The following is a 23,189-nucleotide window of genomic DNA, read 5'->3' as shown; positions in this document are numbered from 1 at the left end:
TCCTGAGATCAGATTAAATAAAACGGTCAATTAACGTTACAGAAAAATACTCTCAGTCAGTGGCAATGAAGCGATATTTAAACCAGCACCACAACACGCATCAGTCTTCAGGATTTCATAATGAAAAAATGCTCCTTCTTTAAATCTAGACTTAGCAGAGTTTCTTCTAAAAATGGCCAGTGTTTTAATTGATTTATTATAATCAGGGTTTGTATATCTTGCATTGATAACTTCTAATTTGCATGTCACAAAAAAGCCTTTGATCTATTATCCTTGTGTCCTTCTGCTCCTAAGATTAGGCTTAAAACGTCCTTTTAGTTGAGGCTGGATTAGATGACTCTCTGTGAACTTCCCACAATGCATTCAGAAACTTCTTTGTCCTTCTTTACACTATTTTGACAAACCACATCTGTAAATCTGTAACTCTTATTAAAGTTTGAGTTTTGTGTTGTCTCCCTATTTTCTCTTCTTTTTCCTCCTCAACCTTCATGGTGGCTGCTGCTCTCTGATCCTGCCTCTGCTGGAGGTTTCTTCCTTTTAAAAGGGACTGCTTCCTTCCTGCATTTGCCAAGTCCTGGTCATTTGGTTTCTCTATAACATTTTAGGGCCTTAGCTTTGCAATATAAAGTGCCTTGTTGAGAAGTGGTGCTATATCCATAAAACTTAAAGAACGTTTTATAACATGAGATAGAGGGCTGTTCGTTTTCTATAAATGCACCAGAAAAAGGCTTCAGTCAGTAAAACTAATTAGCAATAAGCAGTGCAGTGCACCTTCAAAAAGAATTAGAGGTCCAGAGATCTGTGAAGCAGATTAAAAGTAGATCCAAAAGGGACTGTGACCAGTCATGATGAGTTACACATTACCTTCTTCTCCTGTCTGTTTCAGGGTTGTAGCTGATTTAGGGCAAGAGGTTGTGTAGACAGACACAGGCAACCAATCACACCTACAATCAATTTAGACTCACCAATTAACTCCATGCATGTCTTTGGATTTTTTAGAAGCAGTCAGAGTACCCAGAGAGATCCCACAGAGACTCAGGGGGAGCATGCAAACCACAGCAAGAAGGTTTCAGATGAGGGTGATGGTAACCACTGCACCACTGTGCACCCTCACCTGAAACAACACAGAAATAAAACCTATCTGCACTTTACCTTGTTTACACTCCACAGTCTACCAGCAGTTTTTCCTGCAACTGTTTGTTTTGTGTCAATTCAAGCATTTCCTGCCTTTTATTTTACTTAAAAACACCAGATTTGTGTTAATTTGACACACGGGATTAATGTTTGTCTCTAATCGCATGCATGTGATTCAGTTTCTCTGTCACTGGGTATAAGTAGATGTAAGTTGCTTATTAAAACCTTCTTATTCTTCACTTCACTCTTGTGTCTTTGCTACATTTTAGGTGAACTTTTTTCAGATCCATAAATAATAATGTCTTCCTCAGAGCAGCTTGTTCTGAACACTTTGTTCTACATGTCTGCAAACACAACATCTGATATTGGCGTTATTGTCCTCGTCTCCAGAGGAGGTGCCAACATGGGCCGTATTCCAATATGAGAAAGAATATCCTTCGATCATTCACTCAGCTCAGGCCAAGCCTGCGTTAAACTTAGACTGGCTGAGTATATGTTCAAGAGGATTGGGCCTGTGACGTGACGTGACGTGATTTTCTTCCACTTGTGAAACATTCCACATTTATTTCTAAGTAAGTATTGTTCATTCATGCAGTCACGGCACGCTAAGGACTTTCTCCCACATGCTTTTCTTTGTCTACAGAGCTGCATAAAACCCAGCTGGGCGAGGCAGACGATCGACCCGGCTGTCGAGTAGTGCATCAAAGCGATGACAGAGTGCTATTTTTAAACGGCATTGACAAGCCATTATCACTGTAAATGAAAGGGTGGAGGAATGTAGGGTTAAATTAGGCACCGTGTTTCTAAACATCCTAACAGGGTATCGGCCTACAGTTTTGACGTCAACAAGAAAAAAAAAAGTTTCCTTTGGGAGTCATGACAGCAGCATTGTCCCTATGTTTATGTAATACTATGCTTTTGTGTCAGAACGGGGAGGCAATGACACAAATTAGATGCACACAGCTGAACCGGTGCACCATCTTGGCCTACAAAAAGCTTAAAAGGGTTTTAGTCATTCTGCAATCCGACCCTGTGTGAAGGGGAAAAGGTGCAGGTTAATATTCTTACACAGATGCATCAGTATTTTCGTGATAAAAACACTGTCACATGCACTGCAGTGACCCACTTCCACATGTGTCTATAAAACAAGATGAGAAAAAAGCTGTTCTCTGCAGGGGAGCTATGGAAAATTCCTCCTTTAGTGGCCAAAGAAACAGCATGGGTCCCTGAAGATGCCTGGACCAACTTGGCAATGATGAGAAGAATAACTGCCTTATCTGAAGAGTCCCTTGGAAACAAAAGCATTTCTCAGCATCAGACACTCCTGAAAGAGAAATGTGGATAAGCTATAACAACCTTCTGGAACAAAGATAAAGCTTTCTGAATAATCCATAAATTCTTGCTGTAAGTCTTTCTTTCACCCCTGTATGACCCAGTGCCCTCTGTCAGTGTTTAACAAAGACTGAAGGTTAAATGTGAAGCAGTTGCATAACAATGTTTTGCATGACAGCGCCATGACTAACCCCTTAACCTCTTGTCTTCACGCACATAGCTGTTGCTATTTTTATTCCCCTTCATCCTTGACCTTGCAAGTGAATCTCTAAACAATCTGAAGGAAATATCCATTTCCAGACATCCAACCTCCACACGTAAGGAAAATCACAGCCCAGTTCATGAAGGTTAAACAATAAAGTGCTTCGCAAACAAACCATAATCCATTTAAATATCTTTCTACTTTGACCACTCATGTTTTATAGGCAAAGGTAAGATCACCGAGTTGTACTCAGAACAATGGCAGCATGTTATGTTCACTGACACAACCGGAGGGCTGTTAAACGTGGTTTCACTATGAGCCAAACGCGAGACTGATATCAAAAGTCGGACATACAATCATGAAAGAGAACATTTTCACAGGAATTCTTGCAGTCCTGTGAAAAACTAAGAACACCCTACTGTTTCCACAGGAATAAGAGGGTAAGTAGCAGGCAGGTGCTGCTACTAATCTGCCAATCAAATGCACTTAACTGATCATCAGCAACTCTGAGCACCTCTATAAAAGCTTTTGGCAGTTTATTGGTGTGTGTTATTAATTGTTATTAATGTCACACTCTTACCCAGAAATGGCCCCAGCAAATTCAGCCCAATGTCATATCGTGCAGTTGCAGAGAAACTGCTCGAGAGCAACATTTCAGATTCTGCAGGACTCAGATAGCATGTTAAACGTTTAAGTTCTTGACTGTACAATTAGAAAGAAGACAAATATGGCTCATTAGGAAGGGTTGCAAGGAGAAGGCCCTTTCTCTCTAAAAAAAAACAAGGCAGGACAGCTTAGGTTTGTAAAGTAGCATCTGAACGAACCAAAAGACCTCTGCAACAATGTCCTGAATAGAAACCTGAATAAATAAACCTCAGTGACATGAACTTTGTAAGAGTGGGCTATTCATAGGAAAGCAGCACTTGGCGATCTGGTGCTGATTATTTTCTCCAAACATTATTGTTGGGTTTTTACCTTACAGTATAAAACACCTTGAGGCAGCTGTTACTGTGAATTGGTGCAATATAAATAAAGCTAAACTGAATTGAATTAAATGGATAAACACGCCCCAAGGTGAATGAATGGATCCTGGGGTGGTTGAAGGGTTTTAAACAGCAGGCGGAAATCCACGAATAGAGGGAGAGATGGGAACCTTTGTTTCTTAAACAGACCTCCAAATCAGGAGGCTGTGTTTGGTGTATGAGGGGGGAGAGTGATCTGCCTTTGGTACAGTATTTAAGCCCAAGATTTAAAGCAGCACGAAGGAAAGACTGAATCATCGCTCTTGTTTGAAAAGCTCCCTTTTAACCACTCTCACGCACAGAGAGGTCGTCTTTTGCTCTGAACACTGAAAGAAATTTCTTACTGGTAACACTTCACCTGCAAAGGATGTCCCCTTTGTTCCTGCACCTCTTGGAGAATAATTTCTCCTGTATTAACAAGAGAAAGTTCTTCCAGCAAGATGAGCCATCACTTATAAGGAGGAGAAGCAGGAACTTAGATCTGGAAGTCGTGTCACACCATTTGGCTCCTGATCTTGTACAGTACACGGATGATTCAATTACTCTGTAACTGTTACATAAGAAGAAACATGAGCAGCAGAGGATACAGGGCTGAGACGCCTGTAGCAGTCCTTGCAAAGTGGAGGCTGCAGAAAGCCACTCTGCAGGAATTAAACCAAAATTGGCAAAGAAGATTTAATCAAGTAATTTCTGCATTTCATTTAAGTCTTTGCTTGTGGTCCAGCTGGTGCCAGTTTGGCACACTCCAGATGGGCATCAAACATGGCGAGGAATTATAGAATGTATTTATAAAATAAATGGACTGCGCATCCGAAAGACCGCGAAGCATCCGAGGTCGATGTCAGTCACAGGACAGCGGGTTTGCTTATGTAAGTGAGGTGATATCACACACAGGATGGAATAGCTGTGTTTGCCTTAGGATGATGTTCCCTCTTTCATAACACTTCATGTATTCTTAATCTTCCATCAGATAAGCGCTCACATACTTTTTACATCCTGCACACTTATCCCATCTCTCTCCGGTTTGAACCCATCGCTCGCTAAGTGCGACCACGACACTGCCGACTAGAACAGTGGACTTGCTGGACTTGTTGGCATTGCTGAATAAATGACTTTGCCCTGCGCATATGCATTTACATAACACTCTAATTCTGAATAAAAAATTATTCCCCTAATTTTGACTTTATTTACTAAACAATTTATAATTAAATGAGCCTTTAAAAAACATGGCCTGTGCTTTTCAACTCAGTGCCACATACCCCAGCAGGACACGTCTGCTTCACACTTAAGGCAATGCTTACAATGCATCAAATGAGGCGCAGCATGTTTCAAAGCCTCTCTGTTCTTTGTTGCTCAAAATAACATAGGGTTTATTTTGATGGAAGAGATGGACAGAGAGAACAGATGAGGAGGGCAGGAAGTGAAACATAGGAACATCACACAGAATCAAGCTAATTTTCAAAATAAAAGACTATGACAATAAGTCCACTACAGTCCTAGGGCAGCGGTCCCAACCTTTTTTGCGCCACGGACCGGTTTATGTCTGACAATATTTTCACAGACTGGTCTTTAAGGTGTCGCAGATAAATACATCAAAATAAAACCAGTACCAGAATCGAAAAAAGGAGATTTATTCATAACACACGGGAAAAGACCCAGGCAACCGAGTTAACGATAAAAAAATAATGATAAAACCTTAAATTTCACACCCTAGCCTCAACTCTCGCAACCTGGTACCAAACGACTCATGGACCGGTACTGGTCTGTGGCCTGCAGAGATGGGCAGTACTTGTAATGCGTTACTGTAATCCCATTACTTGCTTCAAGTAACGAGTAAAGGAAGGGATTACTATTGCAAAAAAGATCATTAGATTACTGTTACTTTCCCGTAAGCACTCTGCATTGCTGCATTACTAAAACCGTGATTTTTTTGCGAGAGTGTCTCATGACAATGACATGAGCGAGTGCGAAGTTCATGGCAACAGAACAGCTGTGTGCAGATCAACAATGGATAATATATCGAGTGGGGAGAGAGTATGAGCGTGCAGCGTTTAAAGCGTGGAAGTACTGACCTTACTTTGAGTTTGATTCCATAAAAAGTGACAAAAACATTAGTGTCCGTTGTGCGTGGGAAGAAAACTTTTTACAGCGAAAAAACCCCCTAAACTTCCAAGCAAGCACCGAGTGCGTAACGACGTAATGAGAAATTCACAGAGAAACTTGCAGATTCTTCCACTGACCGCTGCAGCACACCTGCACCAGGGTGAACATCTGCCTGCCCTACTCCTGTTATACAGGTGAAAATAGAGTAACAGGACCGCTAGTCTTTGATTTTATTTATTTTCTGCTGTGTTTCACTTTATTTTATTTATTTGAAAGACTGAGTGTAAACACAAAAAACATATTTTATTTTATGTGCTGGAATGTGCAGAAAATAGGTTTAAATATTAAACAAATTTCTTCCAGTCAGAGAATATTGCATATAATTTAATATTTGCTTGATGCATAAAGTTAAAAGATTAAAACTAATAAAACAAGTTTTAAAAAGAGACGTTTCCAGTTGATTACATTTTGTATGATGGATTATGCAGAAAAAGTAGAATTGGGCTGAAAGATCTATCGCTTTATCACCTCTTCAGGTTGTAAATCGTGTTTTTAAAAAGAAACTAAGTAAGTAACTAATTACTTTTGAAAATAAGTAATCAGTAAAGTAAAGGGATTACTTTTTTGTGGTGGTAATCAGTAATTAGTTACTGATTACTTTTTTCAAGTAACTTGACCAACACTGGTGGCCTGGGGGTTGGGGACCGCTGCACTTGGGCCTGCATTGGTCCCAGTGATGTAAATTTTGTCACCAAATGGTTAGAGACTGTGCTGCCTGCGTCCGTGTACTCAACAAAGTATAATCTAGGCTTTAGATGTAATCTTATAAACTCTCCTGGTATATTCTTTGGGTCATTCTGTGTAGTACCTGCGAATCATGACAAAATTATTAAAAGAGGAATTCACAAGAAATCTGTGATGTCATATTACCACATTACCATACCCAGATTTTGATTTCTTTTTTCTTTTTAACATATTCCATATCAGTGCTTAGACTTGTTTCTGGACACTAGTTAGCCTTATCTGATTTAAATTCGGACAATCTCCCCTCAAGGTTCTCTTCTTGGGTAGCGTCGAGCATAGCCCCTGTTTTTAGATCACTCTCTTCAAGTCCAGTTATGACCACTTGCAATCTTCATTCTGCAATTTTACCAGAAACCCCAAACTTGAGGAGAGATAGCATCATCTCGACCCAAATTTCGCATCAAGGATTTTCACTGCTGATGAATGCTGAGTGTCTGGCTATGAGGAAGGATGTGTATTAGGTAAAGAGCAAGACTAGGTGAATGTTTGTTAGTTTTTTTGTCAACATTCATGAGCTCTTCCAGTGTGAATTCTTCCTCAAAGGTGAGACTGTCAATGCTGGAATTTTTTGGCCATACCAACCCAGGTTTTCTTCATGACCTGGGTCACTTTAAAGATTTAGCTCCCTGCAACTTCTGTTCCCCTTCTGTGAAATGAAAATCACTTTGAAGAAACATCACTCTGACGCAGTGAAACAGAAAGCATAATGTGGCTTCTACTGAAAGATTTAAGAAGGATGCAGATTCAAAAGAGTCGCCTGACAAGATTATTTTTACACGGTGATAAGCCAAATTTAAGCGGTAAGGTTATTTGTATAGGCCCATTTCCAGAACTTCACAAATTTAAATGAAGTGATTTGGACACATCCTGATGTAATGTTAAATGCATATTCATAGTTAGAAAAAAAAAGGTATCAGTTTGCTATTTGTGTAAAATCCTTGACTCAGATGCAAAGTCATGAAAAAAAGGCCTACTGCTCTTTGTCACCATCTGACCACAGCAGTTAGGGTCATTGTGGCCTGATGTGCTTAGAAAACTGAAGTTAGACAGGCATGCAGTACTCTGTCCCCAGGTCTTCTCTTCCCATAAAGACATAAATAAGAACCATGGCATGCCCACGACGAAGTAGTAATGATTTATGACAGGTTCAAAAGCTGAATAATATGAATTTAAGGAGGTTTATCTTCCATTTCATGCCTGAACCAGGGGAGTCATTGAAAACCAGCTTAAATCGTGCCTTCAGCCCACACTCAGTGGTCCCGAGTGTCTTGGAACATCACGGTCATGCCTCACTGACACCGAATTTTAATGGCGAGAGAGAAATACTAAGTTCATCTCCATCCGGTGAATCACAATCTCTCACATCTCAGAGAACATCCAGACTGCATCTGACAGGCCGCCCACAAGTGGTCAGATCCATCAGCTCGTCATCAAGAAGCAACTTAATGACCTTTTGTGGGCATTGATGGAGTCTGGATCACATAAACCTAAGTTTTACTCATATAATCACTGCATGTTACACATGGACACAGTATGCTAGTGCTAGTATGACTTATTTTTTGGACAGGGCATTTTGAAGCTCTCACCATGTTGACTTTTTAAAGCTAGAAGTTACTAAATTTGAAGAACAAAATGGGAAGTACAAATGTATCAACTGATACTAGCATGCTCCTTCCTTCCATAAAGTGTGCAAATTAATGGCTAATTAGCTAAGACACACACAGGCTGGCTTTCAGTTCCCTTTAGCTGGATACCTGTCAATCAATACAGCATCCATACAATAAATAGAGAATAATAGTGTGCTCTGGTCCAAAACAGAGTGTTGGGTCTCAGAGAATATAGAGAAAAATAAATAAACACCAGCACTCACTGGAAAAAATACTTGATATAAATATTTTTCAATGGGCAGAATGATAGATCAGCAACAATCCATCATCAGCATAATTCCTCATCCTGAGGATGGACTTTAACGCCAGTCTTGAACTGCAGCTGATATTTCTACAGCCTCACTGAGCTACAGCATAGTGGCTCAAATGCTACAAGCTGAAGGTCATCTCTAACCAGACTCTGCAGGAGCTGTAGAGGATCACCAGAGCAGAACAGAGGCTACCGCTGTCTTCTGCAATCCAAGAAGGAGGAATGAGAGTCTATCCGACCGTGGGACTCAAGACATCTGAGTGACAACAGCAACTTGACCAGACTGTAGGGAAACATGAGGCAGGAAGGCAAAGCAAAACAGAGTGACGGGACTTCTTATTTTTAAATAAATCATGTTGTTGGCTCAGAATGATTAAAGAAGAAAAATAAATCACAAGATATACTTTGGCAGGGATTAGTACACCTGGGAAACTGCCAAAATAAAGTTTATGTCTGGGTAGAGCCCAAAGCTGTTTTTGTACCAAGCTCTATGTTTTGTGATGCTGTTAAGTTGATTTTATCATAGGAGTTCTCCTCAAATGAATTTATATACTGCCAAAACACAACAACATTTGCCTCGAAGTGCTTTATCTCTGCATTAATACAGAGAAAATCAAAACAATCAGATTGAGAAAGTGGTTTGGCGACAGCGGGAAGGAAAAATTCCCTTTTATAAGGAAGAAACATTTGGCAGAACAAGGTTTAGGGAGGGGCAGCCGTCTGCCATACGTCTGTGGGGATTGGCTCACCTTTGGAGCTAGCCTCAAGTGGCCACAAGTGGAACTGCATGTTTTGCTTGAGCTTCATTTTTTCTGGCTCACTTGGTTTTAATTTAACATTCACTGTTTGGAAGTTACAGTTCAATCACGTCCCTTTAATGTCCCTCAGTCCCATCATAATCCATGCAAACCATTTATAGAAAATAGACTGGATGATGTAGTTTGTAGCCCTCTGCAGTCTGTGGTGTTCTGGTGTAAGTAACACAATATGAACAGTGAGCCATTGTATCACGCATGTAATCACATAAATCCTGCCCCAGTTCAGAACGGGGATTTGTCCAGAAAACTGGTTAGAGCAGCTGCTGGTTTCATCTCGATGAATGGGCTAGCCTTTCTCCCAGAATCACAGATTGACTGAGAATTGATTCACCTCAGCTTTTCAAACTAATACAATCTAGGACAGATTTGGGTTTTTTTAGAAACAGTGGAGGTTTTTATTGATTATCAGGTCAACAGCTAAGCTTGTCTAATCATGAACAAAGTTACTAGAAGGCAGTATAAGTCAGTAATTCTTAATCTGAGCTGTGTTTAAAGCAAAGAGGAGAGTCCAAAGTAAGTGTAGGTGATAAAAAATATTAATAAAAGGTGAAACTAAAACTAAATAGTAACACTCAGAAATGTTTTGCTCCTTGATCAGAGCTGCTTAGTGCTAGTTATGCTGCAACAAGTGTAGGCTGCTGGGAGATTCCCATGACGCATTGGGTATTTCTTCTTCAGTTACCTTTCTCATTCACTATGTGTTACAGAACTCTCTGCATACTTGTTGCTGACCTCTGTCTCTCTTCCACAGCATGTCTTTTGTCCTGTCTTCCTTCTCACACCCCAACCAGTCGAGGCAGACGGCCGCCCCTTCCTGAGCCTGGTTCTGCTGAAAGTTTCTTCCTGTTAAAAGGGAGTTTTTCCTTCCCACTGTTGCCAAATTGCTTTCCCATAGGGGGTCACATGATTGTTGTGTTCTTCTCTGTATGCATTGTTGTAGGGTCTACCTTACAAAATAAAGCACCTTGAGGCGATTTGGGGTTGTATAAATAAAACTGAATTGAAACAGGTAAACATAACTTGATGTAACTGAAACATCCAGAGTCCCCAAGTCATATGAATTTAGATTTCATAAATTTTGAATTAACCTGAGCCCAACAAATGAATTGAAGTGAAACTGAACACGTCTGTAACCTGATTTAGTTTGCTCTATGAATCTATATCTTTATGTGTATTTAAGAGGGGACTGCACTGCAGACACCAGAAAGAATTACTAACGATTACTGTCCTTCTTACAGGCAACACACAGGTTTATAACAGAAAACAAATACAGAAAACAAACGCTGCTACCTGCTGATGAAGTGTGCAGGTGGCAACTGAGAGGCTTTGCTATTCTTATTCTATCTCAATTTTCCATCTGGCATTGTATGACGTCTGAAGTTCAGAAAATGAATAATCCTGCATGATGCAGCAGAAAGTCGTTGGCTTCAATCTCCTGTTAAAATTTTCCATTAAAAGACTGCACGCAGGATTAAAATGGACAGGTTGATGCATGGAGAAAACCAGGAAAAGAGGAGATCAAATAATTAAGATTTCACTCCAAACCTTGCTAGATTCCTAACAACATGCCAAACGCAGACATTCAGTCTGTGATTTCCCTCTGTTCTGATGCTGTTTTCCATTTAGTCCATTTCTCCTTCGTTTTCTTTTCCATTTCTGGCCAATCCTGACAACACACAGACCATGAAACTCACAGCGTCGGTCTTGTCCAGCCTCACAGGGAGCCAATTACATGCCGTCGATATGTGCATCAGTCCACATCAGTGCTTTGAGGCAATTTCCAATTATGGGAGCAGCAGGCACTCCAATCGAATGACACTGATGAGTGAAATCAAATTATTAGGTAACATACTGCCCGCTGACAGAAAATAATTTATTGAAAACAGCATATAGCAATAAAGTGTAACTAAAGCTCATTTTAATTAAACAATATTAGGAATGGTTTAATTAAAATGTTAAGTATGTAATAAATACTCAACAAACGTTCCAGTAGACCCATTTGGTGTTAAGCTCTGTTTATTAGTTTATTACAATAACTGCTGATATTAAAGTGTTGAACCACTATATATGATGATGGCAAATGTTTAACTCTGTCTCTTAATTTGTCGAGGTTTTGGAAACAGTTGACCATGGTTATTTTGGTAAACAGAGTAAACAATATTGTTTTGTCTGTGAATGCTGTAAGTTGGTTTTCAAATTAATTGTCATCTAGAACACAATGTGTCAACTTCTCCAGGTCTTCTTTCTCTTTTTCTCCGTATCCAAAGAAGTTCCCCAGGGCTCCATGTTAGGACCACTGGTCTTCTGTCTATATAATCAACCTTTGTGATAATTTATCAAATGCTGCTTCCCATTTTTATGCAGATGACACATTTATCTACTGTTCGCCACCTTCAGTAGTACAAACCCTCAAATTTCTGCAATCTGCCTTTGATGATGTTTACTTTTCAACTTAAATGCAAATCCAGGTTCATGTTATCCTCAAATGACAAAAAATCCAAACCATTTAAATTTAAATGGTTACATATTATAAGTATCTATAATCCAAATGTATCTTTTAAAATTTCACCTGAAAGGCTTAAAGTTTCAACTTAAAGAATAAATGTTGTTTCTCTCTCTGAGTTAGGAAATACTTCATCTCTGCAATTTGAATAGAATAATAGAATAGAATAATCCTTTAATTGTCCCACAAGGGGAAATTTGGTTGTAACAGCAGCCAGAAAGACACATATACAAACAAACAGTACACAGGACACAGAACAGAAACATACACAATTTTTTTCTTACATATTTACATTAAGGACAATGATTACCGTAAACAGAGTACTGTACAGTTATTAAATAAAATAATAATAAATATTAATAAAATTTGTTTACCTTCATTGGATTACAGCAGGGGTGTCCAACTCCAGGCCTCAAGGGCCGGTGTCCTGCAGGTTTTAGATGCGTCCTTGATCCAACACAGCTGGTTTAAATGGCTAATTTACCTCCTCAACATGTCTTGTGGTTCTCCAGAGGCCTGGTAATGAACTAATCATTTGATTCAGGTGTGTGGACCCAGGGTGAGATCTAAAACCTGCAGGACACCGAACCTTGAGGCCTGGAGTTGGACACCCCTGGATTACAGTGATCTGCTGTCTATGAATTCACCAGACCAGCTACTAAAGAGGTTGGAAACTTTCTATCATTGTGCGTTACGTTTTATTATTGGCTGTAAAAACTGTGCACATCACTGTTCTGTGTATCTCTGCTTAGGATTGTTTCTTCTTATCTGTACATCTGCATGTGTACAAACCACAGTCACTGCGGGCTACGCTCTCAATTCACATTAGTGTGACTACTTTTAATCTTGTTTGTGTTCACTTGTCTGTATTGAACACCAATTGTAATTTTTTCTTTAGCTGTTATATGTATGTGTTCGTTTTGTTAGACTGTCTGCTGCCCTCTTGGTCAGGTCTCTCCTGGAAAAGAGATTTTAATCTCTATGAGACTTTTACTTGCATAATTAATAGAAGACGGACTTTCTAACCTCATCAGTTAATATGGCCAGTATTTCACAGATATGGATCACACGGCTGTTAAATGTTTAACTGTTTTGCATTGCACTGAACTACTATGTTTAGTAAGCTCTGGATAACAGACATTCCAGAATTGTAGAAGCATTAATGATTTACTTCAGCTCATTCTTTAATCAGTCACCGTACGGTCACAAATATTTACTTTACATAATTATCGCTACAGAACAAACCACAGTGTGGAATAAAATGAGGTACCTAACAGTGATAAACACATATTATCCCAGCCAACATTTAGATGTTGAATAACCATCAGCTGGCACAGTAACTGATGAAATTTATGCCGATGTCCCAGATTTAACCTTGCTGTATAGTGTGCATGCTTTGAACATCAATTGGATGTCCATGTTAGACTTCCTAGCAAGAGAAAGTTTGTGTTCAAGAAATGCTTTATATTATCCTTTTGTCATTCACAATAAACAGATCCAGGTCTTAAGACTAAATTACTTACATCATAAGTTTATAATGCTGACATCAGTGACAGAAGGTTCATGCTTATGCTGTTCCAGATATGATAAGTCCATCATACAACAAAAAAGATAGAAATTACATGTGGGTAATGGTAAATGTCTGTGTTGCTCCAGTAACACTGGCCTTTGGCGATCGTATGCAGCGGTAGTTTTGTATTCAAAGAAAACAATGCATGCTTGTATTTTTTTATCTTAATAATATGATATATGATATTATATTAAAATGCCAACGTTTTACATGTGCAAGAAGCTTCTTCAACAAATGTTTCCTATAGAAAAACAACTCTGGAATAAAAACTCTCCTGCCTTCCTCCTCTCCCCTGTGCCATTCCTCACCTCCCTAAACTTCCTAATGCAACAGTCCACTTATCTGTCAATCTAAGCATTTGTAGTAAATGATAAGCATTGTAAGATTCGCTTAAAATACTTTAAATTATGCTATCAGCAAAAGAGTTCAGGTTGAATAAATCAACTAATCATGATGCAAATGATCTTGCTGCAGATGTGTTTAATCGCTTAGCTTAAAAACAGAGGCAGGCTTGTTTGTGCCTCATCTTCAACCGCCAGAGTTTCTGAAACAATGCAGATGAGAACTTTCAGAGTAGTACCACAGAATAAATCATGAACTCAGTAATGATACTTGAGATAACAGAAGTGGACGTAACCACAGGTAAAGTGAAACTACTTCTTCGGGAAGGTTATTAAAGATGTTTGTGGTGATGAATGTATGATGAATGGATTCAAATAGCACTTTTCCTAATGGAGAAAGCACCGTGTCTTGCTTCTGATTCACTCACACACTAAACACAGATGGTAATGAGCACATATATAAAGATGCAGCGTAACCTTTGGGAGCCAGTTAGGTGATGCTGAGCTATAATAAGCTGTGATGACGCAAGTGTTATCAACCTGCATCAAAAATAACTTCTGCTTCAAAGTAGACATTAAAAGCTGCACTTGACTGCACTAAATATCAAATAAATATGAAAGTGGGGAATTTACCGTAACTGTAAGGATACTGGAGTTAAAATCACCAAGAAAACAGTGTTTTTATAGCTTTTGAAATTGGCAAGTTCAGCATGTTTTCCGTAATATATTTATAGTATACAGCCTGCATTTATACATAGTGCTCTTCTACCTTCATTTCTGGCTGAAATTCACCCATTCACACACATTTACACAATTCTTCTATTGTGTAAATATATATTTTCATTTTGCACACACCAGTGACACATTAGTGGGCAGTTTTGGGGGTATTTTGATATGTTGCCCAAGGACACTCTTAACATGCGAACTGGAGGAGGCAGTCCAATAAGTGAACTTCCTATTTATTGTCTAATGTAACCTTTGTTTATTATTCCTGATCATTAAAATTACCCTTACAAAGAAACTAAACCAAGATATGTGCAAACCTTCGGTAATTAAATATCAAACAGACTTTTAATACTCAGGGGGTTTTTTGTCTTTGCACATCTAGTTGATATTATCAATGATGATTTCAAGGTTACGTCAAGGATTTACAGGAAGCACACCTTTGCTGTTATGAGATCAGGTGTGAGATTTGATTCCTGTGCATATAAGAAGATCTCATTTCTTATCTCTGACTTTGCACTGTCACTTCGGTGAAGCGGGAGTAGGATTAACCCAGATTCAGTCCAGCACTCACTTCTTATGCAACTCCTCCATCTGAGTAAGGCAGTGTAGCCTAGAGTCTGATCCTTCCTATGTGCGCAAGTCAGAGAGGAATGAAAAGACAAACCCCTCACATAGATGTACAGAAAACAACTACTCAGGAATAAAAGCCACTCCATTCATTGACTGCAGTTCCTCAGGCCATTTGACATCAGCGTCGGATGTCGATTGGGCATTCAGTCGTGCATCATCTCAGCCGAGAAAAAGCTAAAGAGCTCTGGTCTTTGAGAAGGATTTAAGTTTCTCCGCTGCACTGGCCTTTAGGTTTATGTAAGAAGACTGGTGATGGAGCCGAATGACGTCAGGGACCTTTGGTAGATGAAGTGCCACTTGAGAGATGAATTTATAAAAAGTAATCAAGAGCCTCAAACAAAGAAAGGTTTAACAGGTCAGGATGACTTAACTGGATCATCATGCATCATCAGTCATGTAACTAGTCACATTTTTAGCCTTGTATATCTCTTAGGATGTTTGGCTCCCACTTCCTGTTTAAACATCATTTCAGCAAAGTTAAATCTCTGTGTTTCGCACCTTCTGTCGATTTAAGATGGTTTGAATTCAACAGATTCACAGTGTTGTGTAAGATGTTCCTTTACTGTAGCTGAAAATTTACTGAGCTCAGCAATAGCGGCATTTTTTTTTTTACACTGAGACAGCGGATTCTTGATACCAATCGGCGCAGTTAATTGTAAACAGAGACCAAGAGAGCAGAATGTATTAGACTAAACAACTCCATATTATGGAGACAAGTTATTGATTAATATGTGAAGTGGAAACATAACTTTAAGTTGTTACGGAAACATTTCCAGGGCAGATTTCCTGACCCTGTGTATTTGAAAAAGTAATCAGCCATGTACCACAGCTGTAGTGTGGACATCCGTTTCCCATTATAGCATTTTTAATCACTAGTTTACATATCTAAGGGTTACATTCCCGCCACAGCTGGATTGTACAGACCTGCTGGCAGGAAGTCCCCATCGGGTTGCACAACTTGGGTCCCATTCTGGTTGTGAGTGAGGTCAGACTGTATAATGTAATCCTCCCAGATTGCCTGTGTGGGTAGAGACGATTAGTGTGTCTGAAGATTCTTTTAGTGGCTCTGTATTTGTTTTTTCTGTGTTTTGCATGTCTGAACTTGCATAACTGAGAGCTAAGGCAAGCAGACAACAGTTTGGTAGGACTTGCATGCTTAAGTTAGTGCAACAGCCTAAATCTACCCCTATTTACGAAAAACGGTCTGGTGGAAAACCTTCTTTGCAGCTATGCTTGGTAACTTATTGATGTTGGAGATTCTGTTTTGCAAGGAGTTCTTTCTAGCATGACTAATGCTGAAATGGTGACTCAGTGGAAAACATTTAGTATGGGCTCCATCAATCCATTTTCTGTTGCTTATTCTGGTCTGTGTTACATGGGCAGCACACTAAGCAGACCTCCTCCAGCTCTTCTGGGAAGATATTGAGGGGTTTCTTGTAAAATCTCCATTATATCCTGGGTCCATCCCAGGGTCTCCTTCCACTTGGATATTGCCAAAATCCATCACCTAGGAGTGATACTCCTTGAACCAGCACAAATTGCTCCTTGTGGAGGAGTAGGGGCTCTACTCTGAGACCCAGTGAACTCTTCACCCTATAAAGGGAAAGCTCAGATACCCTTCGGGGCGAAGCTCATTTAATTTCTCATGCTCATATAAGTAATCGTATTCTTTCTGTCACTACTCACAGCTCATGCCCACAGGTGAGAGAAGCTCAAACAGTAAATTGACAGTTTTTTTTGTCACACTCGACTCATTCATCACTATTAGTGATTGGTATAACCTTTTCACCCAGACACAGCACCAATCTCTCTGTTGATCTCTTGCTACCATCTTCACTTTCTTGTGAATAAGTTTGTTTGGCCAACAGAGGTAACACAGACAATTCAACAAGGAACAGAAGGAAGCACACACTAGGCAGGGAACACAGCTGAGACTAATCAGACAAGACGAGACAGGGAGCAAGCAAAACACCGGACACAGACTGTCAAAGTAAAACAGGAAACACACGAATGTGGAGACAAGGATGACAAGAAGGACACAAGGGAGGCACAGAAACACCTAAATCCTAGAAATAATTAAAAAGTACCCAGAAAACTCACTAAATCAATGAATATTAATAAACACAACATAAATACGGAGTCACTAGACCCGGACCATGACAAAAGTAATATGCAGGCAAATAGATTAATACCAAATACAGCCTGTAACATTTAGCATTAAACAAAGTGTTTTAGGCTGTAATTGTAATCTGTGTTTAGACTTAGCTGGCTCTGAAAAGTAAAAGTAATTATTGTCTAAGTCCAACAGGCTCAATTTTATGCTACAGTTTAGGCTCTGCAGGGATTCAATAGCGTCAAATGAATGGAGTGACAACGTCCAAAGTGGGTGCTACAAACAAAGCCTTACCCTCTAGTGAAAATAGTCAGTATTTGGGGGAGTTTAGTGTTAGCAGGTGGATACCTGGGTCAAGACTTATTTTCACTTCTGCCAGTTATTGTTTACAAATGCAGCTAAAAAGATATGCTTGCATTAGCTGCAGTTCTTCCACGCAGCAGCATTGTGTTGCCCTGTGCTCAGTCATGAAATGTTGGGTAACTAAACTGTCAACATACATAAAGCAATATGAACAGGTCATATAAAAAGGCCTCAAATCAGACCTCAAATATCTGGTACAAAAGATGGGTCATACTGGGCTGAATGCTGAGCAACAGCCTTTGTCAGCGACAAAAGAGTTCACGTAAGTCAGGTCTTTGATTTTCAGGCTTTCAAAGAGCAACGGCGAACTGAAAGCATCAGCTGGGTCCAAACTGCAGGTGTGCAGGTAAAAAAATAAAATATGACCTGCCTCTGCGAACATGAGTAAGGTGACGTAGTTAAATTAAATTTAATGCTGCTCTTCATGAACTATTTGTAGTGTCTCAGCTGCCCCTACTTTTTGGTTAAACATCCATGAATCAAAAGAAAAAATCTACCTAAGTAAATTTAAGTACAACTGTAAGGTATTTTTTCCATTTTGTTTTCCTGTCATGCATCTTTACACTTATGCTCTGATGCATTTCAGAAGTAGAAACTTAACACTTTTTTATTTATCTGCTTCTGAAAGTTGCAGCTGTGATGTTTCTGCAGATGTAGTCACATGAAAAAGAAAGCACATCTTTACTGCTTTAATAGGAATTAAGAGGGAAAGCAATCGCCAGGCCCCGTTAAGCAAATGTGATTAATTGATTATCAGCACATGTCAGCATCCCTATAAAAGCAGAGGTTAATTAACTCTGTGGTCAAACCTGAGAGCTACATCTCAGACTCTACAGGCATGAGTTAGTATGTTAAATGTTAAAGTTCGTGACAGCACAATTATAAAAAGACAGAACAAGTATTTTTGGAAGGTTTGCCTGGAAAAAAAACCCCTCTTTAAAACCACAAGACTTCTGCAAAGATGTCAGCATGGTGGTGGAAGGGAGGTGTTTTGTATATCAAAATATTCTCGAGTCAAATGTGAGGCTGACAGCTACAGCTCAGCTGAAACTGAGTCATGAAACAGGACAACGATCCCAAGCACAGCGTCAAACCAAACAGCAAGAAAAATGGCTGAAAAAGAAAAGAACATAATTCTTGCAATTCTTGACGTCAGCTTGACTGAAATGCTGTGGTGGGACCCCAGCAGAGAGAGCTGTACATAAATGAATATCCACAAACCTAAATAAACTGAAGCAACATCGAATGCCTCCACAATAATGTGAAAGAATGATAAAGTCACACAGAAGATGATTACTTTAAGTTATTGCTGCTAAAGCGGGCCATTGAATCCTGGAGCATTCTTAGTTTTTCACAGGACTCCTGTAAAACATTTGGGATGATAGATAGAGGGAAGTGAAGAACAGGGTGGAAAGAAGAGATTGGGGGGAAAAGAAGCTGGGATAATGGTCAAAGTGGGAGAGGAGGAGGAAAGGCAGAGCTGTAACAGGAGGGATGAGAGTGTGGTGGCATGATTGTGTGTCAGTGACGAGTTACATGAGTTATGATTGAACTATTTAAATACAGAGCTACAATTATGCAAAAATATTGTCAGCATTACTGCTCTGAATTAGATTAAAACTGATTTTTTTTTCTACTGTTTCTTTTATTGCCTAATTTCCTTTCAGGAATTTAAAAAATGAACTTTAGTGTTTTCAAGTTGTCAGCAATCAACGTCATCTATTTAGGTTAACATGCAAAGACAAGTAGGTCAAGCGCTGCCTGTAGGTTTTTAAGAAATATTCAAAGCATGTTCCCGCTCCTGAGTGGGTCACACACTGTTTGTGCGTGAGCTGATGTTTTGCATACCATGCCCGGTTAACTGGTTTTGCCTGTTGATACTACAACCAGAAACTGCAGCTGCAGGTTACATCACAACATTTTACTAAACAATTTCTTCAGAATTGGCACGAATGCTTAGAGCGCCTTAAATATTTTAGAGATTTCTAACTCGTGGCAGGCTTTGAAACAAACATTGAGAAAACACTGTGAAAGACGGCAAACAAAAGGCCCATTCTGCAGCCTCGCCATCACGGATCAGTCTCGAACATTCTGTTAGTTCCCCCCACCCTCTCGACCGTGAAGCCGTGATGTGACGACACGTGCTTCCCACATGTTGTTCCGTTTTTGCACGCACTTGTTTCTGCATGCAGTGAGTGTGAGAGCGCCGCCAGAGAGACAAACATCAGGGTTAGATTGGCTTTTCTTTTGTGAATAATGAAGAAGAGCTTCATCTGACTTATGTTAACAGATTGTAGGCACGGCACCTAAGTTTACACACAGCAACACACTGTGGAGTTTTTAAATAGCAGCGGAAGACATATTCAGATTTCTCATTTTCTTTGGCCTCATGAGTCCCCTCCTCTGCATAAAGCTGGTCACTTTCTCCAACGTGGCAGCCCCTCTGGTCTCGCCTCTGCTGCTCTCACTCACTTCCTTTTGTAGAGCGTATAATGTCTGTCTGCCCCAGATATAAAGATGGTGACCAGTCTGGGGCAGTTTCCATCATCTCATATGCAAGTTGACCTACAATGAAAGCAGTTTTCTGTATAATATAGGACAACTTCATGAAATGTTAATATCCTAAAAAGACTCATTTCCTTAATAATGCATGGATATAAGATAGAATACAGAAAATCAGCATATTTAATGTTATTTTTTGTGTCTTATTCCTTCAAGCCGACCATCCAATGGGTATTTATTCTGTCTGCCTGCTGTCCAATAAGCTTTAGTGCTCTGTTCTTATCCAGCAAGGCCCATTTAATACATTTCAGTATTGGCTTGCTAATTTTCTTATTTGAGGATAAAGGGTTTCAGTGTTACAAAGGCTTCTATAGACTCAGCACAGTCTATAGAAGACTGCTGTATACAGTGTAAATACTTTACAGATCAGTGGTTTTCAGACTTTTTGTGATTCAGTTACACCAGAGGGAACGCCAGAATTTCAAGGCACACCTTTAGGCTATTCAAATGTACACACAAAAGTCTTTGTCATGTGGTTGCTCCAATGAGCCCAGAGGTCTGCTGATTGGTTTAATTCCCAGTCCCTGTAGTCCACATGCATCCATATGAGTGTGTGAATATCAGGTTAAAAGTGCTTGTGGGATTGGGTGAATTCCCAGTCCAGCTGAAACGATACGATGGGTTAACTTCCTCCTTGTTAACCTTGTCACTGTAAATCAGAGCCTTTAAAGTGTCACACAGGGATAATTCGCACGATCAAGCAACTGCCCAAACTGACTGGACTTTGTGTTTTAAAGGTTTTTATTTTAAAGATAATGAATTGCTTAATAATGGATTCTTCATAACTTTTAGCATAATTTACTACAATCATATATGGGGTCATAAAATCCCATAGCACACCTGGACCTGCCTCACAGCACAAAATTTGGAAACTGCTGCTGTAGATTATAAACATTACGAACACTTCAGCAGCTATTCACAAGCTGTAATATCTATTTATGAAATTATTCAGATTTTGAACATGTCTTATTATCGAATGCAGACCTTCTCAGTTCTGCTGCTTCATATTCATTCAGATCTTTAATTAAAAGCACGTCTCTTGCGTGCACCTTCAAAGATGAGGGGGTTAATTCATCAGCCTAGACTTCTTCATTCTTGTTGCTCTTGAACGTCCTTTCAAAAGCAAATTATGCAGTTATTTATGTAAGGCTTTTCAAAATGTCAAGTACTCTCGCATCTTTGATCAGTACACACCGGCTCAATCAGTTATTATGGAGAGAGTGCCCTTAACCAGGCGAAGCAGAGCTTCAAAGCTTTAGTCATACATTCATTTTAACAAGCCAGAGCCACACTGGTTGGATGAAATTATTTAAAAGCTGTAAAGTTAAACTTTTTTGAGAGTTTGAAATTTTGGAAAATGCTTAATCACTAGCTTGTAGAAGAGTGAGAGAAAAGATTTAGCTGGGAAGAGCAAGAAGGAGGATGACATGCAGGAAGGACAATTCTGTTCACAAGCATCAGTGCAGACTCAGTGAAGAGTGAAATATGCTGGTGCTGTCAGACTATAGACAAATGTACATTAAGCATGAACTAAAGGGGAACAAATCATTTTCATTTCCACAGGTCAGCGGTTGGCTCAGCTTTTTCTTGTTGAGGTAAATATTTGCATTGACGTCAATGCTGAGTAGGGTTGCCAACTCCCTGAAAAATAAATAAGGGACACCTCGTGGCCAGGGCCGGGCGACCCAGTTGTCTTCACCCTTCCCAGTGTGGTGAATTTTCTAGCTCTTTTTTTGTGTGTGAAATTATTTTTTTAACCATTTGACTTGAAGTTGATTTAAGTAGATGCATATTCTATTCTTTGTGATATGAACACATGTGAAACAAATGATCATTTAGCCATTTATTTTTAGCTCAAAATGACAACATTAACACAATAAAACAGGTCTCTTTCTTAAACAGAAGCCTGTCATGCTTAACTTTTGAGAATATAAGTAAATCTTTCTTTAAAAGAACTCTGTCCTGCTTAACTTAAAATAATAGAAAACAATAGAAAGAAAAATATTCTTGTAACAGTGCACATTTAGTGCATTTAGTACAATTGGCTTCAGTTGAGGTATTATTTCAGCTTTTCTAAAGCTAATCAGCTGCTCCTGTTTGTAAACCCGCTTGTTCCCATGATTACGCATCATAACTCATCATCATTATTCATCTATGTATTACTTTTATGTATTAGTGATCTATTTGTTGTAATCATCTATCCTTGCAGTTGTTTATTACACAAAATAAATTATATTATCACACTTCTGGCCACATAGCGCTGATATTCACTGCACATGCCCATATTAACGTTTTCCAGCCAGGTGTTTTCCTTTTCCCATTCTTCCCTTTCTCTGAGGGGAACAAACATTGCTGCTCTAATGCTGGGCTCACACTGTGCGATTTTTGGCCCATTTTGAGCCGATTTTTGAGTGATCGGACCGATTTTGGCCTTCATCGTGCGTCGTGTAGTATACGTGGGGTAACGAGAAGTGATTAACACCTCACGACCAGCTCCCGATCATCAATCGCTCGTGAGGTTCTCACCACAGCCGCTCACACTGCTCGCGCGCAAACACGTAAACGTTGGTGAAAAAGACGGCGCAGCACGGCTGTGCAGCGTGTGATCTGGACACAAGCGATGGAGGCACAACTTGTAGAACTTTGGAAAGCTCATCCGAGCCTTTTCGATGTGGCATCACAAAATTATCACGACCACAACAACCGTGAAAACAGTTGGATTTACACTGCTGCTCAATCACAGCTGCCTGATGAGTGTTTTTCATTAGCAATTTAGCTAAGTTGATGGTAGTGGTGTGTCTGTGTGAGTGAAAGACAGAGAGAGCGAGCGACAGATTTTCTGTTATAACCTTCATGTTATGGAGGCACAGTGTGAGCACTCAGGTCGCATCAGAGCATCGGGCGGTATAGTGTGAGAGTACATCGTGACATACCAACTTCTAACCCCTGCGAGTCAATCGTGCAGTTTGAGCAGGAGCTGAATAACGTGACTGAAAAAAATCGCACAGTGTTTGCCCAGCTTTAGGTGTACTGTCATCCGAGACTTGCA

Source organism: Copadichromis virginalis, linkage group LG22, assembly GCF_057382275.1.
Source record: "Copadichromis virginalis isolate Kocher_CV1m ecotype Utaka linkage group LG22, C_Virginalis_male_GT1.1, whole genome shotgun sequence".
NCBI classification, from domain to species: Eukaryota; Metazoa; Chordata; class Actinopteri; order Cichliformes; family Cichlidae; genus Copadichromis; species Copadichromis virginalis.
This window is presented reverse-complemented; position numbering follows the sequence as displayed.